This window comes from Megalobrama amblycephala, linkage group LG12 (genome assembly GCF_018812025.1).
Source record: "Megalobrama amblycephala isolate DHTTF-2021 linkage group LG12, ASM1881202v1, whole genome shotgun sequence".
Taxonomy (NCBI): Eukaryota; Metazoa; Chordata; class Actinopteri; order Cypriniformes; family Xenocyprididae; genus Megalobrama; species Megalobrama amblycephala.
This window is the reverse complement of record NC_063055.1, coordinates 6,922,501-6,939,092: the sequence shown is the minus strand read 5'-3', so window position 1 is coordinate 6,939,092 and position 16,592 is coordinate 6,922,501. Positions and strand designations below refer to the sequence as shown.

At 36.8% G+C, this 16,592-nt stretch overlaps 1 protein-coding gene and 1 long non-coding RNA gene across 3 annotated transcripts in view; both read right to left on the bottom strand.

The window, feature by feature from the left end:
* kcnd1 (potassium voltage-gated channel, Shal-related subfamily, member 1) overlaps positions 1-1,651 on the bottom strand; it is an 89,274-nt gene extending 87,623 nt beyond the window's left edge. For both annotated transcript variants that reach the window (XM_048209746.1, XM_048209745.1), the window contains exon 1: positions 739-1,651. The gene's annotated coding sequence lies outside the window, so the exon portion shown is untranslated. The remainder of the gene's footprint in view (positions 1-738) is intronic.
* A 6,458-nt stretch (positions 1,652-8,109) lies between these two features.
* Positions 8,110-12,186, bottom strand: LOC125279235. The gene is made up of 3 exons (XR_007187357.1): positions 11,328-12,186; positions 9,261-9,291; positions 8,110-9,133 (listed from the first exon to the last, which is right to left on the bottom strand). It is a non-coding gene; the product is annotated as an uncharacterized LOC125279235 (long non-coding RNA).
* Positions 12,187-16,592: the final 4,406 nt, after the last annotated feature.

Genomic DNA, 16,592 nt, shown 5'->3' with positions numbered 1-16,592 from the left:
GAGGGCTGCAGTGATGGTTGACTTTCTACAACTTTGTCCCGACTGCATCTCTGGAGCTCAGCCACAGTGATCTTTGGGTTCTTCTTTACCTCTCTCACCAAGGCTCTTCTCCCCCGATAGCTCAGTTTGGCGGGCGACCAGATCTAGGAAGGGTTCTGGTCGTCCCAAACGTCTTCCATTTAAGGATTATGGAGGCCACTGTGCTCTTAGGAACCTTAAGTGCAGCAGAAATGTTTTTGTAACCTTGGCCAGATCTGTGCCTTGCCACAATTCTGTCTCTGAGCTCTTCAGGCAGTTCCTTTGACCTCATGATTCTCATTTGCTCTGACATGCACTGTGAGCTGTAAGTTCTTACATAAACAGGTGTGTGGCTTTCCTAATCAAGTCCAATCAGTATAATCAAACACATCTGGACTCAAATGAAGGTGTAGAACCATCTCAAGGATGATCAGAAGAAATGGACAGCACCTGAGTTAAATATATGAGTGTCACAGCAAAGAGTCTGAATAATTAGGACCATGTGATATTTCAGTTTTTCTTTTTTAATAAATCTGCAAAAATGTCAACAATTCTGTGTTTTTCTGTCAATATGGGGTGCTGTGTGTACATTAATGAGGAAAAAAATGAACTTAAATGATTTTAGCAAATGGCTGCAATATAACAAAGAGTGAAAAATTTAAGGGGGTCTGAATACTTTTCGTACCTACTGTATACAGAAGGTGGTCACACATATCCTACCTTGCCCCAAACACCACCCTCAGCCCTCACCATCCTCCTTAAAGTCTATGCATGGACTGCTGGGTAATAGTCCACTGTGAAGTCCTTCTATTTTTCCTGTTCCTTCTTTTTTCAGTTTGGTGGGGAATATTCTACATCTGATTGTAGAGGGGAAAAAACTATTTAGTCACCCTACTTCTGAAGGTCCACACTGAGGTCAGCGTTGTTACAAGACTTACAAATCATGACAGATGTTTTCTTTAGATGTACTTTACGTCTTTGATTTTATATTGGTATTGCTCAGCATGGCTGGAAAGTTATACTGGACAATCAGAGGCCAGGATCGAAATGATCCATTTTATAAACATTTATTTTAGAGCTGAATTCAAAGTAAAACCATAAAACCCAATTATTTCAATCAATCCATTCATCTATTCCTCCATCCCTCCATCAATTCCTTCATAAATCCATCCATCCATCCATTCCTTCTTCAATCCATCCATCCATCCATCCATATATTCCTTTATCAATCCATTCATCCATCCAACTGTTTTATCAACTGATATTTAAAACTCCTTTGGAACCTGGAACTCCTACAAACTCAAATTGAGTGAATCATTATCAGTTATCTTTAATTAATGTTCTTAAAAGCCTGACTCATCCATATTGTTAGAATGAGTAGTGCACTCTTCTTCTGGCCTTTTCTGAAGACATGAAACATAAATCAGAATTGTGACATTTATGCATAAGTTCAATAATATTACTATAAACACTTCCAAATAAACAACTGCAGTAATATAATCAATGCCACTATCTATTAAAATTACAAACAAGAAATGGATCACTGCAGTTTCAAAACTGCCATATGGCAACATTTATATTTTTCATTATTATTTAAAAATTTAAACTGTTATTCGGTGAAAACTTTAACCTATCTATCTATCTATCTATCTATCTATCTATCTATCACATATATCTATATCATATATATATATATATATATATATATATATATATATATATATATATATATATATATATATATATATATATATATATATATATATATATTATATACATATATTAAATACATCACATACACACGCATAAGGATTTGAGCAAATTTGACAAGGGCCAAATTTGTGATGGCTAGACGACTGGGTCAGAGCATCTGCAAAACTGCAGCTCTGCAGTGGTCAGTATCTATCAAAAGTGGTCCAAGGAAGGAACAGTGGTAAACCGGCGACAGGGTCATGGGCGGCCAAGGCTCATTGATGCACATGGGGAGCGAAGGCTGGCCCATGTGGCCCGATCCAACAGACAAGCTACTGTAGCTCAAACTGCTCAAGAAGTTAATGCTGGTTCTGACAGAAAGGTGTCAGAATACACAGTGCATCGCAGTTTGTTGTGTATGGGGGAGCATAGCCGCAGACCAGTCAGGGAGCCCATGTTGACCCCTGTACACTGCCGAAAGCACCAACAGTGGACACGTGAGCATCAGAACTGGACCATGGAGCGATGGAAGAAGGTGGTCCGGTCTGAATCACATGGACGGCCGGGTGTGTATGTGTCTGCGGTGCCTGGGGAACACATGACACCAGGATGCACTATGGGAAGAAGACAAGCCAGCAGTGTGATGCTTTGGGCAATGTTCTGCTGGGAAACCTTGGGTCCTGCCATCCATGTGGATGTTACTTTGACACGTACCACCTACCTAAGCATTGTTGCAGACCATGTACACCCTTTCATGGAAACAGTATTCCCTGGTGGCTGTGGCTGTGGCCTCTTTCAGCAGGATAATGTGCCCTGCCACAAAGCAAAAATGGTTCAGGAATGGTTCAGAAAAGTTTGAGGAGCACAACAACGACTTGGCCTCCAAATTCCCCAGATCTCAATCCAATCGAGCATCTGTGGGATGTGCTGAACAAACAAGTCCGATCCATGCAGGCCCCACCTGTAAAAAGCACATTATTACACAATTTTGTTCTTAACAGTGAGTGAGAATGAGAACAAACACATATGGCAACATCAAACCATAAAGAGTTACACAAGACCTTGCCAATCCAAGCATCCTTCTACTATGAACTCATTAACTGAAAAATAATCATTTTGAAACCTACAGAAAAACTACAGAAAGCCAGCTCTTCAGGCCGTTAGTGGACAATAGATAAAAACAACCACTCTAAGGGCCTGAACAGAAGATAAAGCTAATTTAACAACATGACATCAGCCAGTAAGGAAGTTTCAGGGCCAATTACTTGATTGTTTCTGACAACTGTTTACCAAAATGCTCCAGTTAATTATGGAGCGCTCTTCTTTAAACACGGCAAAAAAAAAAAAAAAAGGCTTAAACAGGTCACAGACCTTTGGATCGTCTACAACCTTCAACTGACGCAATTAGACATGACAATGCAGGAAGGAAAATCTCTGCACATTTTCATACCGCCATTGGAAACTGGGTCAAGTATTGTAGTGGCTCACATATCAGCTACTTTGATTGTATAAACGGCTTAGTAATCTGAGAGCGGTTTCTGGTCAAGCCATGATTTGTTTTGGAATAATGTCTTGGACGTGCCTATTATATGAATGTCAGTGGGGTTGAAGCATCCAATTGCGTATCAGTAGCATGACCTGGACCATCCATCTTACCTTCTGCCTGAAATAGGAATCATGAGCTTTATTTTGTTTGCAGTGGACATTTCGTCTAAGTGCAACATCAACTTTTTCAAGACAGCACGATGTAGCACGAAAAGGCGGATCTGGTCATGTAATCAATATGAACCCATTCAAGGCCGTTCACTGACCCCTCGTCAGCACCGATCCCGTATCTCTTTCATTATCATGTCTGGCTGTGGCATGTCAACCTTTCTTAAGCCTCGAGTAGACGATTGATAATGGATGAAGCCACGAACTGACTGTGCCGCCACTGCCACGACGCAATTTAATCTTCCGCTGCTGCTGCCTGATGCAAAAAAGGGTTTAGAGTTTGTCGAATCTTGTCACAGAAATCTTCACTGTACCATTGCAATGGGACATGCAGTGTGAGCCTAAAAAAAAGAAAAAAAATTTGAAGCAAAGGCAGTGAAATTCATATTAATGTGCATAATTTCTTAGCATCACTCAATCGAATGGCAAAAAAATAATGACTGTTTTCAAAAGATCAGCACTCTCCTCTGCTTTTGGTTGCATAAAGTGATTCCTTTCCCAAACTCATCACTTTTGAAAGAAAAAGCATGTTACGTGAATGCATTACTCCTAATAAAAGCCATTGTTTGACTATAGAAGACTGCATGGCAAGAGCAACGCATACATATATGACATACCAATTTAGAACAATACAAGGTAAATAACAACAGAATTTGCATTTTGGCACGAACTATCTCTTTATATTAAAAAAGGGTAATTGACGAATAAGGTTTTTAAAAGTGTAAAAAAACATAATGGAGATATAATTAATTTTGAAGATTTATTAAGTGTTAACAATGAGATTACGTGGTTTTTATAATCAGTTAACACTGCTTTTGTAATTTTTTACAAGATGAACAAAATTTGTCCAAAAAAGTAATTTGGTTTAACCAAAATTTCGGTCTCTTTTGGTTATATCGAATTACACTATTTTTAAACAGTGCTAACAGGTTGATATCTAGCTAGCTAGCAAAAGGACAATCAAACATTTTATATTTAGTACAAGTTTTTAAAATATTACAACATTTTCCATGTTTTATAGCGGTTGTACTGAATGACCTGATTGTTTTGGGACATGCGTATGAGGAAGTTAAAATATGAAATTCACTACTGAATTTTTTTTACTTTGCTTCACAACCATGTGGTCCTTTGCAGGTGTCTGAATGATGTCACATCCTGTCACATGATATTGACCGCACGACTTGATCCAAAATAGTCGCTTTATATTGGTTACTCAGAATGACATCAATGAAATTCATTTTTCTGGACATTCTTTCTCATAACAAAGCAACGGCTTCTACACATAATTTTAATCCCATTTTGCACTATGTTGATAAATGATGTTATAAAATTTTATAAAAAAAGATATTTTAATCATGAATTAAATGGCTGTATTGGCCTTTGGACGGTTAAACCAAATGACCTTTTGACACTTCAAAATCTTTTAAATACCTTTATATGTAGCAAAATATAATTAAACCTTTTGGATTCAATAAAAGTGATCTAGTTGTACTACCTTGCAAACATTGGATGTCATATCTTTGTTTTTTATTATTATTAAGGCCTTTGGACAAAAAAACGACCCGTCACATCATTGACCCATAAATAGAATAGTAACATGTTACTTATTTGAAAATGTAACTCAGTATGGCTGAAATGAATAAACTGGAGCACTGGGAAAATACTGTTTTTAATGAGCATGTTTATTAAAAAATGTCTAAAAATTATTTTATATTAATTCTTTTGAGAAACAGTGTTTGTATTGTTCACTAAAACTACAACTAAAGCTATTAAAAAAAATAATTTTTGTTAATTAAAATAAAGAAAAAATATAAATATTACATGGGGAAAAAAAGCTTAAACTTAAAAATTAGGGGAAAATATTAAAGTGTTACCTTGGAAATTAACTGAAATAAAATAAGTTGAAGTACTAAATCAATTAACTAAAACTGAATTAAAAAATAAATTAAAACTAAATATAAACATTAAAAAACTGAGTAAAGAATAATAAAAATGAGTTACAAAATTACTAAAGCTTAAACTAATAATACAATCAAAACTGAAAATATTAAAATAAAGGGAAATTCAAAATATTAATAAATGCCATAAAAGTAATACTAAAATATCATCGTTGAGAAGCAACTTTGCTTAAGACATTAAGCGTTTTCATAGACTGCATCTTGAATATAAGAGTATTATCTTAGTGCTCTAGCAAGTTTTTCCACTTTGTTTTAACTTGTTTATATGCAAAACAAATGGAAAAAAAATCTGCAAGTGCAGTATTAAAGATAGATTCTTTGAAAACAAGTCTTAACATCTTATGCATCTTGCTACACTGATTTTTTTGTTTTTTAAACTGGAAAACAAGTCAAAAATAAAACCTAATCACAAACTTATTAAAAAGCTATTTTTGCAGTGTAAGTGCTATTTTTAAAATAGTCATAGTCACCACGCAGTTTGCTCTGCACCCTGAACAATAACAAAATGCTGTTTGGTTTAGAGGTAAACAGAGGCTGGTTGCTCCGGCCAGGCAGTACTGTTTAAACGAGGAGTTCTGGGCATCGAAGCGCCTCTTGATGAAGAATTTAATGGACTGTCACCATCAATAGAAGCTCTGCACCAGTGAATCACGGGACACGGTTTTACAAGAGCCCAGAGTGGCTAATGAATTGGACAGGGTGAACAGCCCATATGGAGAGGATATTGAAGAGGGCACTTCTGTGTGGTAAAATTGACCATCGAGTTGAATTAGTCATCCCGTGCGGACTCCAAAACAGTTGTCATTAAGTTATAAATGTTGTCGTTCACGGTTAAGCCGCGGGGCCTCTGAGGTCCGAATTTAACCTCGGTGAAAGTCCCATCTGAACGTGTATACGGTTCCAACGAGCAGGCTCAAGTGTCGGATCGATACCCCAAACAAACAGATAATCTCTGGCCACTTCAGAGATGACGAGCCAAGAGCTGAAATTCCATCCAGGGATGAGGCCCTCCTTCCTTCAGAGAGAAAGAAATACATTCAACAACATCCTTCCAGTCAACAGTCAACAAGCAAGCTAACCGCTGGCGCACAAAACAGAGGATTAGGAGATGCACCAAAGACTGACACCTCCAGAGCTGCTGACGGAGCGTGTGGGTTTGGGCTTCGGAGATTAAGCCGAATCAGATTGTCGGTATTCATTTTGGACGGTGAGTGTGCGGGCAGCCTTTTGTTTCAGCAGCCCGTTTCAAACCGACAGGCTGCAGTTTTAAAATCCACACACAAAACGCCATCTGGATCATGGAGGAACCTGAAAAACTTTTGTTTTTACCAACAAACATATTCACAAACGTGGTCTGCTGAATTTGAACAGTGCGAGATATCTTTTATTATGTTTTATAAACATTGTTTTAAAGCTGTATTCAAAGCAGTGTTTTAAGACAGTTCCTACCACTTTGATATTTGTTCCAATTTTTTACATATGAGAATAATTGGTAACACTCTACAACAAGGTCCCATTAGTTAATGCGAGTTTCAGCACACTACTAACGCAACTCAACGAGGCCTCATCCCAATTTTTTTGCATATGCCTTGGGCAGGAATTATTTAAATGAGGAATATTGTGACGTGAACATTCCTGAAAGAAAACTCAAGACTATAATTGAGGCGTTTCTGGGATATTCTATATTTTTCATAAAATCCAATGGCTCAGTGAGGCCTCCATTGACAGCAAGACAATTAACACTTTCAATGCCCAGAAAACTACTAAAGACGTATTTAAAACAGTTCATGTGACTACAGTGGTTCATCTTAAAGGTGCCATCGAACGTTTTTTTACAAGATGAAATCTAAGTCTAAGGTGTCCCCTGAATGTGTCTGTGAAGTTTCAGCTCAAAATACCCCATAGATTTTTTTTAATACATTTTTTTAACTGCCTATTTTGGGGCATCATTAACTATGCACCGATTCAGGCTGCGGCCCCTTTAAATTCTCGTGCTCCCCCGCCCCCGGAGCTCGCGCTTGCCTTAAACAGCATAAACAAAGTTCGCACAGCTAATATAACCCTCAAATGGATCTTTACAAAGTGTTCGTCATGCATACTGCATGCACGCGTCGGATCATGCGAGTATAGTATTTATTTGGATGTTTACATTTGATTCTGAATGAGTTTGATAGTGCTCCGTGGCTAAAGCTAACATTACACACTGTTGGAGAGATTTATAAAAAATGAAGTTGTGTTTATGAATTATACAGACTGCAAGTGTTTAAAAATAGCGACGGCTCTTGTGTCCGTGAATACAGTAAGAAACGATGGTAACTTTAACCACATTTAACAGTACATTAGCAACATGCTAACGAAACATTTAGAAAGACAATTTACAAATATCACTAAAAATATCATGTTATCATGGATCATGTCAGTTATTATTGCTCCATCTGCCATTTTTCGCTATTGTTCTTGCGTGCTTACCTGATTCAGCTGTGAACAGATCCAGACGTTAATACTGGCTGCCCTTGTCTAATGCCTCGATCATGGGCTGGCATATGCAAATATTGGGGGCGTACATATTAATAATAATGTTACGTAACAGTCGGTGTTATGTTGAGATTCGCCTGTTCTTCGGAGGTCTTTTAAACAAATGAGATTTATATAAGAAGGAGGAAACAATGGAGTTTGAGACTCACTGTATGTCATTTCCATGTACTGAACTCTTGTTATTCAACTATACCGAGGTAAATTCAATTTTCCATTCGATGGCACCTTTAATATTATGAAGGGACGAGAATACTTTCTGTGAAAAATCCAACAGAATTTGAACAAATGTGTGCAGATCCTTCTCTTTCAGTAATTCATTAAAATAAAGCAATAAGCCCCAAGAAGCCATGGTTTACAGTGGATTTAAGGTGGTTCCCCCTTTGCATTCTGGGGGAGTGGGGATGTCCCCTAGAATCGTCACCATCTTTCGCCCCGCTAGCGACAGCCCCGATAACAAATGTATTCTTCTGTCAAACAATGTAGTTCTTCAGAAACAACGAAGAAACAACAAAGTGCACAGACGTACACAACACAGACGCAGCAACAAAGACATACAGGAGGCACATTATAAAAAAAAAACATGCATCAACCAAATTGGGATTGTATCAATCAATATCAAGCCATCTTTTCAATGAATATTTACAGATTGGGAGGGAGGATCAATTGTCATAAAAAAAAATAATGATTTGCCATGAAATATGACTCAGACAGTTTATGAGATTTACCCCTACGGTTGAAATTAAAGTAGGACAATCCTACTTCAAATGACTGAATGGAAAGTAGCATAAGATAAGATGCTGGTGATTTACATAAAATGAACTTTTACCTTAGTGGTTTTTATGCACAATAAAAGGTTTCAGTCATTATCACTATCTGTGACTGTAAAGAGTGTCTTCGTATCAAAACTCAAAGACAAGGCTCCTCGCTATCTCTCCTGGACTGACGTATAGGATCAGTTGGCACAAAAATGGAGCCGTTTCAAGATAGATGTCTTGTCCTTTCTCGATTTAGACACAGATAAACGGTTCTCCAGGAACGGATTTTGACCTACAGTACCTCAATTCATCCAGCCTCGATTAGGAGGATTTTCCTTTTCCTGTGTCCTATCACACTGCCGCAATGACACGGTATGCGTCCCATCCGGCAGATTTTCTTACACACGGACTTCAGATGAGAAGAGTCAATGCATCCTTTTCCAGTGTTTTACACCACACCTGCTAGAGGGCACAAAGACAAAGAGACAACCATAGGCTAACTGATGGAGGTTTGCATTAAAATGTAGAAATAGTTCACTCAAAAATGTATTTTTTAAAAACATTTTATTTATTGTCATCGCTTACTTACCATTGTGTTGTTCCAAACGACTTGTTTTCTTCTGTGAAACACAAAATGAGGAATTTTAAAAACTTTTGCATGCAGTGAATGTGGACTGAGTATGTTGAGAGAAAAATAAAGACGATTATACTTTATTTTAAAGTGTCTTTGTTAATGACGTATGGAGCAGAAACAACTCAATCTCAGCATCCATTTTCAGGACTTCCCGCTGGAAAGCTTTTCTAATATTAACGCAGGTCCAAAAGCTCTTGCCTGATCATAACCCTTCTATTCCCTTGTCACTCAGCCATCTCTCTTTCTACAGTCTTTCTTCAGATCTCTCCCTCTCCTCCCCCATCATGAGTGGACACGCCCCCCTACTGCTGATTGGCTATAAGTGTGTTGTGGTGCTCGGTCCGATCCACTTTCAACAGCGTTTCTCAGAAATCGCTCACTGCACCTTTAATCTCAAGACATGCGAGAACTAAATGGCATTAGGCTATATATAATATTTTTTTATTCTAGCATCATCTGTCCATGTGGTTTACTCAGTTTTAGTACTCTAGTAAATTATTTATTTATTTATTTAGTTATTCTGTTCAGTCATTTTCATTTGCTTAGCATAGGTTAAATAACTAAAATCTGTTTAAACTGGTATTGGTAGTAGTAATATTTAAAAGTTTATTTTATTTTTTTATTTAATTTTACTTTATTTTATTTTTCTTACTTCTTATTAGGCTATATCTTTTGTCACTTTAGAGCTTGACGGACTCTGTGCTCCTGTTAGATTTAGAAAGCAGATTTAGAAAAACATGAGAGTGAGTAAATCTTCCTTTTTTGGATGAACTATTCCTTAAACATCCCGTTCTCCAAGACATCACAGGAGGATTTTTTCAGTACTCACTGTCTCATTAAAAAATGATGCCGGCGTAATTACGAACCTCTGGCAAACATGTTTAGCACGACCCAGAGAGGGAAATGAACTACAGCTGATAATGAACGTCTGGAAGGGAGCTTATCTCAGATCATCCGGGAAAAGAGTAACATGCGTTGTGCAGTTTAATACTTTAATAGGAGCGCAGAGATGAGATGCAGACATGGTCCTCCTGTACAGATGTCCCATGTTTCTTTGTAAAGCTGAGAGAAGCAGCTATTTATAGATGGCAGCAAAAAGGAATCAAGAAACTAGTAAATTTTTAAAACTAGTGACTCAAGAATCCAATCTCTCAGGCCTCTCTTACCTTTTCCTTGCATCTGCTCTAAAGGAGACTGGAGACACTTTGAATCAGACATGTTTTAAAATAGCATTAAAGTTATGTCACGTCCACAATGGTGGACATAGTTCAGGGAAGTGTACAAAACATGTAAACATACGTTCAAATGGTTAGCTGACTGTTCAGATCAGTCATTATTTGGGCAAGTCATTACATGATTTGGGCTGCTGTATAGAAAAGATCACTATTACATCCACCTTATTCCTGACGAGCCTACTGCGTTTTGAATTATGGGTGGCACTTCCGGTTTGGGGAACTTCCATTCAAAAAGACTGAAACGCATCATTTCAAATCATAAGTTTGCCCTACATAAAGCTTATCCATGAATGAGCTGTCAATTTTCCTTCACGTTTTATTTTCAGACATCATGAGAATAACGTAACGCTTCGTATTTTAATGTGACATGTTATAACAAGAACATCTATGACAAGAGCTCTTTTCATTCGCTGCATTCTTTTCCTCAAGATTATTTTCTTTTTTCCCTTTGAATTCCACATTAATAGTATGAAAAAGGACAACATATACTGCACATTTGTTGTCTGTTTAATTTACGATATATTCCATAATCTCTCGTTTTTCTCCTCAAATCCTCACATCTCTTTCCAGGTTTGTTTTCACAGGTAAATACAATTTATTATCTTTCAAAATGGCGGAAATCACTTTGAAATAGTATCACGCAACGCTGAAGTTAATGAACATTTTTTGATCAAGGCAACGTATGTTACATAATACAGATATATATTACCACAGTGATATTTAACCCGTCCGTTATTGCTGCGGAAAGAATCGCGCTTTGGGGTTATTCGTGGTCTGTTCAAAGTACCTTTTTGATGCTTTTACACGTGTAAATGTCCTTTTAATGTTCAATGGTTGAAGGGTGAGCAGAATATTGTCATCTCGTATCCAGTTTTAAAAAAACGTATTATTGCGTTCATAGAGCGAGTCTTTCACAGATTGTTTACAGCTTAACGGAAGTTACACCCATATTTCGCGCAAAGCGTCATAATGGGGCGTAGGAATAAGGTGAATAACATTTTACATATTAAGAAATAAAAAATGATAAAATATAACAACTAAAATAAACTAATAAATACATTACATGTAAAAAAAAAAATCTCACCGACCCCAAACTTTTGAACAGTAGTGTTTAAACATATTCTCACAGAAAAAAAAAAAATAACATGCCTGTTTGGAATGGCATGAATATTCAATTAGACTGAACTGTCTCTTTAAGGAAATCAAGCCCTGTACATGCTCAGTATTAGGTGAAGGATATCATGTCACAACTTACATTACAGTCTTCATGTTACAGTGTATTTACATAAGCAGCCACTCAATAATTCTAATTAACTACAAGTGCTTAATGTGTAGGGAAGGCCTAAGCTAGTCACACTGAATATTTCAGTCATTTTCTACAAACACATAATGTTACCTTAAAGGGTTAGTTCACACAAAAATGAAAATCATCTCTTCTATGTCACTCTCATACATTGTTTAAGTCAGCGCTTCCAGGTTCTACGTCGTGCTGCTCACGTGATCAGCTTTGGCCAATATTCAGACGTAAACACTGAATGCAGAAGAAACAGAAGAATGCCTTCACTGTGCTTACTGCATCACCTACGTAAGGATAATGACAGGGAAGAGAAGAGATTGTTGAATAAAGTCATTATTTTTGTTTCGTTTTTGCCCACAAAAAGTATTCTCGTCGCTTCATAAAATGAAGGTTGAATCACTGCAGTCACGTTGACTGTTTTAACGATGTCTTTACTACCTTTCTGGACCTTGAAAGTGGTGGTTATATATGGACGAGTCATATACCTCTTGGATTTCATCAAAAATATCTTAATTTGTGTTCTGAAGATGAATGAAGGTCTTATAGGTGTGGAACGACAGGGTGAGTAATTAATGACAGAATTTTCATTTTTGGGTGAACTAACACTTTAAAGTCTTGGCTACACAAAAGCTAATTAACACTTCCACTGTCATTGTCCTGGAAAAAAGATACAGTTTATTAAACACACGTTAGTTGCGTCCCAAATGACGCACTATACACTATGTACTTATGCACTATGTACTCATCAGTGTAGTGCGTGAATTGTATAAGGTTATTTTGTTATTTAACACTGGAGTCTGACAGCCCCTTCCCCTCCACTACGTAATTAAGGCTGCGACAGTTTGAATGCATGAAGTGTCCAACATTCCACACTTAGTTTTTTTCCGTTAAAGGGTTAGTTCACCCAAAAAAGAAAAGTCTGTCATTTATTACTTACCCTCATGCCGTTCCACACCCTTAAGACCTTCGTTAATCTTCGGAACACAAATTAAGATATTTTAGTTGAAATCCAATAGCTCCGTGAGGCCTACATAGGGAGCAATCAATGACATTTCCTCTCTCAAGATCCTTAAAGGTACTAAAAACATATTTAAATCGGTTCATGTGAGTACAGTGGTTCAATATAATATTATAAAGCGAAGAGAATATTTTTGGAGCGCCAAAAAACAAAATAACGACTTATTTACTGATGGCCGATTTCAAAACACTGCTTCAGGAAGCATCGGAGCACAAATGAATCAGTGTATCGAATCTGCTGTTCGGAGCGCCAAAGTCACGTGATTTCAGCCGTTGACAGTTTGACACGCGATCTGAATCATGATTCGACACACTGATTCATTTATGCTCTGAATCTTTCTGAAGCAGTGTTTTTAAATCTGTCATCACTACATAAGTCGTTATTTTGTTTTTTGGCGCTCCAAAAACATTCTCGTCGCTTTATAATATTAATATTGAACCACTGTACTCACATGAACTGATTTAAATATGTTTTTAGTACCTTTATGGATCTTGAAGAGGAAATGTCATTGCTCCCTATGGAGGCCTCACGGAGCCATCGGATTTCAACTAAAATATCTTAATTTGTGTTCTGAAGATTAACGAAGGTCTTACGGGTGTGGATCGGCATGAGGGTAAGTAATGACAGAATTTTCATTTTTGGGTGAACTAACCCTTTAATTTAGTGCATCATCCGGGTATTTAAAGTGTACTTTTTCTTTTTGGAATTTTCATTGTGAACACACTCCTTGCACTATTTATACTTAAAAACGTCATAGAATAGTGCATAAATACGCAAATTGGGACGCACCTATTGACATTTTGTGACAACATGCCCCTATGGCATGAATAAACTAAGGTGATTCCAAATATATAGATTTATCCACATAAATGCAATGGCAATAAGCCAGAAATTAAAAGTCCAAAATCAAAACAAAAGGTATAACATTATATAATGCACAATGAATGGTGACCACCTCGAGGAAGAGGTCATAAACACATTCAAATGTTCAGTCAAGTGACATTTTCTCACATACGGATGTCCTGGTGTGACACATTCTCCACCAACAGCTTGTGACAGATCTGTCCACACATTTCAGCATAATGCACGCACCAGCAAATCTTAGCTGGCACAACATGGATTCTTAGATTTGCGCATTCAGTGTGAAAGTCGGGCTCCATTCCACTCTGATGTCACGTTTAACATTTCTCATCTGTTGACAAGAAATAATTGAGTTATATTTCGTTGTGACAGGCTGAGGACAAGCGAATGATTGCCTCCATTTTTCTTCATCAATCCAATGATACCGTCTGTTTGTGTTGTATTACACATCTGCTCATGGTCAATAAGTGCTGAAGACATCAGACAAGACCTCTCAGACCTTCGGTCAGTGCCTTAAAGGGATAGTTCACCTAAAAATTACAATTCTGTCATCATTCACTCACCCTCAAGTTGTTCTAAAGCAGTTTTAATTTCTTTCTTGTGCTGAACACAAAGGAAGATATTTTGAAGAATGTGGGTAACCAAACAGTTCCTGGTCCCCATTGACTCCCGTTGTATTTTTTTCTATACTATTGAAGTCAATGGGGACCAACATCTGTTTGGCTACCCACATTCTTCAATATATCATATTTTGTGTTCAGCAAAAAGAAGGGTGATTAAATAATGAAACAACTAGGGTGAGTAAATGATGACCTTTAACCCTCTACCGCACGCATTATGAAAAATTTATAAAAAAAAAATATTTGACTATTTTTCTTTTCTTAGAATAGCTTAAAGCTCAAGTGTGTCATTTTTGAGCCACTATAGCATCATCAAACAATATTGCAAAAATAATGATCATTTTCAGTATGGTTTCCTGGACACGTTAAAAAATAAATTAATTAATTAATTAAAAATAAAATAAATTATATATTTTAAATATATATTTGAAATACAATAAAAAATAAAAAATAGTTAAAAATAATTAAAAAATTAAAAATAAAATTAAATATTTTAAAGGTGCCCAAAAATGCTTTTCACAAGATGTAATATAAGTCTAAGGTGTCTCCTGAATGTGTCTGTGAAGTTTCAGCTCAAAATACCCCCATAGATTTTTTTTTAATAAATTTTTTTAACTGCCTATTTTGGGGCATCATTAACTATACACTGATTTTGGCAGCGCCGCCCCTTTAAATCGCGTGCTCCCTGCCCCCGAGCTCTCGACTATATTACAGTGCATTTACAAAGTTCACACAGCTAATATAACCCTCAAATGGATCTTTACAAGATGTTCGTCATGCATGCTGTATGCATGCTTCGAATTATGTGAGTAAAGTATTTATTTTGATGTTTACGTTTGATTCTGTATGAGTTTGAGGCTATATGCTCTGTGGCTAACGGCTAATGCTACACTGTTGGAGAGATTTATAAAGAATGAAGTTGTGTTTATGAATTATACAGACTGCACATGTTTAAAAATGAAAATAGCGATGGCTCTTGTCTCCGTGAATACAGTAAGAAATGATGGTAACTTTAACCACATTTAACAGTACATTAGCAAAATGCTAATGAAACATTTAGAAAGACAAATTACAAATATCACTAAAAATATCATGCTATCATGGATCATGTCAGTTATTATTGCTCCATCTGCCATTTTTCGCTGTTGTTCTTGCTGGCTTACCTTGTCTGTGCACAGATCCAGATGTTAATTCTGCCTTTCCTTATCTAATGCCTTGAACATGGGCTGGCATATATGCAAATATTGGGGTCATACATATTAATGATCCCGACTGTTACGTAACAGTCGGTGTTATGTTGAGATCCGCGTGTTTTCCGGAAGTCTTTTAAACAAATGAGATTTATATAAGAAGGAGGAAGCAATGGGGTTTGAAACTCAGTGTATGTCATTTCCATGTACTGAACTCTTGTTATTTAACTATGCCAATATAAATTCAATATTTAATTCTAGGGCACCTTTTTTAAATTTAAATAAAAAATGTTTTAAATATAATAAAAATGTCTGTCATCCTGGATCTGTATTTTAGTTAATACTATGACAATTATTAATGTAGTCCTAATGCAAATAGATGAAGCAAACTTTTTAACAAGTTTAAATTCATTACACACATATAAAGCATTGTCAAAATTGTGTTGCACTGTCCCATTGTAATGGATTCAGGTGAAAGAAAAAATGCTGACTTTATTCACAATATACAGCACAGTCAAAACACTTTCTTTTTTTTCCCCTCAGTTTTATATTACATAATATGTACCCGGTCAAAGCGGTAATCAATGTAGCTAATATGCAGAAATTTCCTTCTGACAGCAGAAATCTAAAAATAATGTCTCGGTCATGAAATATTAACCCTAGAGTGGCCACATGGGCAGTAGAACAGCGCAGCATGTGTGAGGGCGAGACAGTCAGGGACATTTGAGCTTATGCAGCACAATCCATCCTCTCATGAAAGAAGCACATCACTCCTGCACGACACGAGGGGAATCGCATACGCCACAGGCCATTTTATTCATTCTCTGAGTTTCCTTTATGGAAACTGTCTCCAAACGCCTGCCACTACAGTACAGTTCTCTGCTGCTGTTTATCATCAAATATGGATGAAAAGACTTTTGTGAAGCTTGTGCTGGTCAGACAGTCGTTCCATATGTCAGTCTGCTCTTTTTAAGGCAAGTACACAATGCAGTGACAGGTCATTCTAAAAGGGCCATTTTCCTCTTCTTTTTTTTAAATTTACAAAACAAAGCTCCCTCTCCAAGTC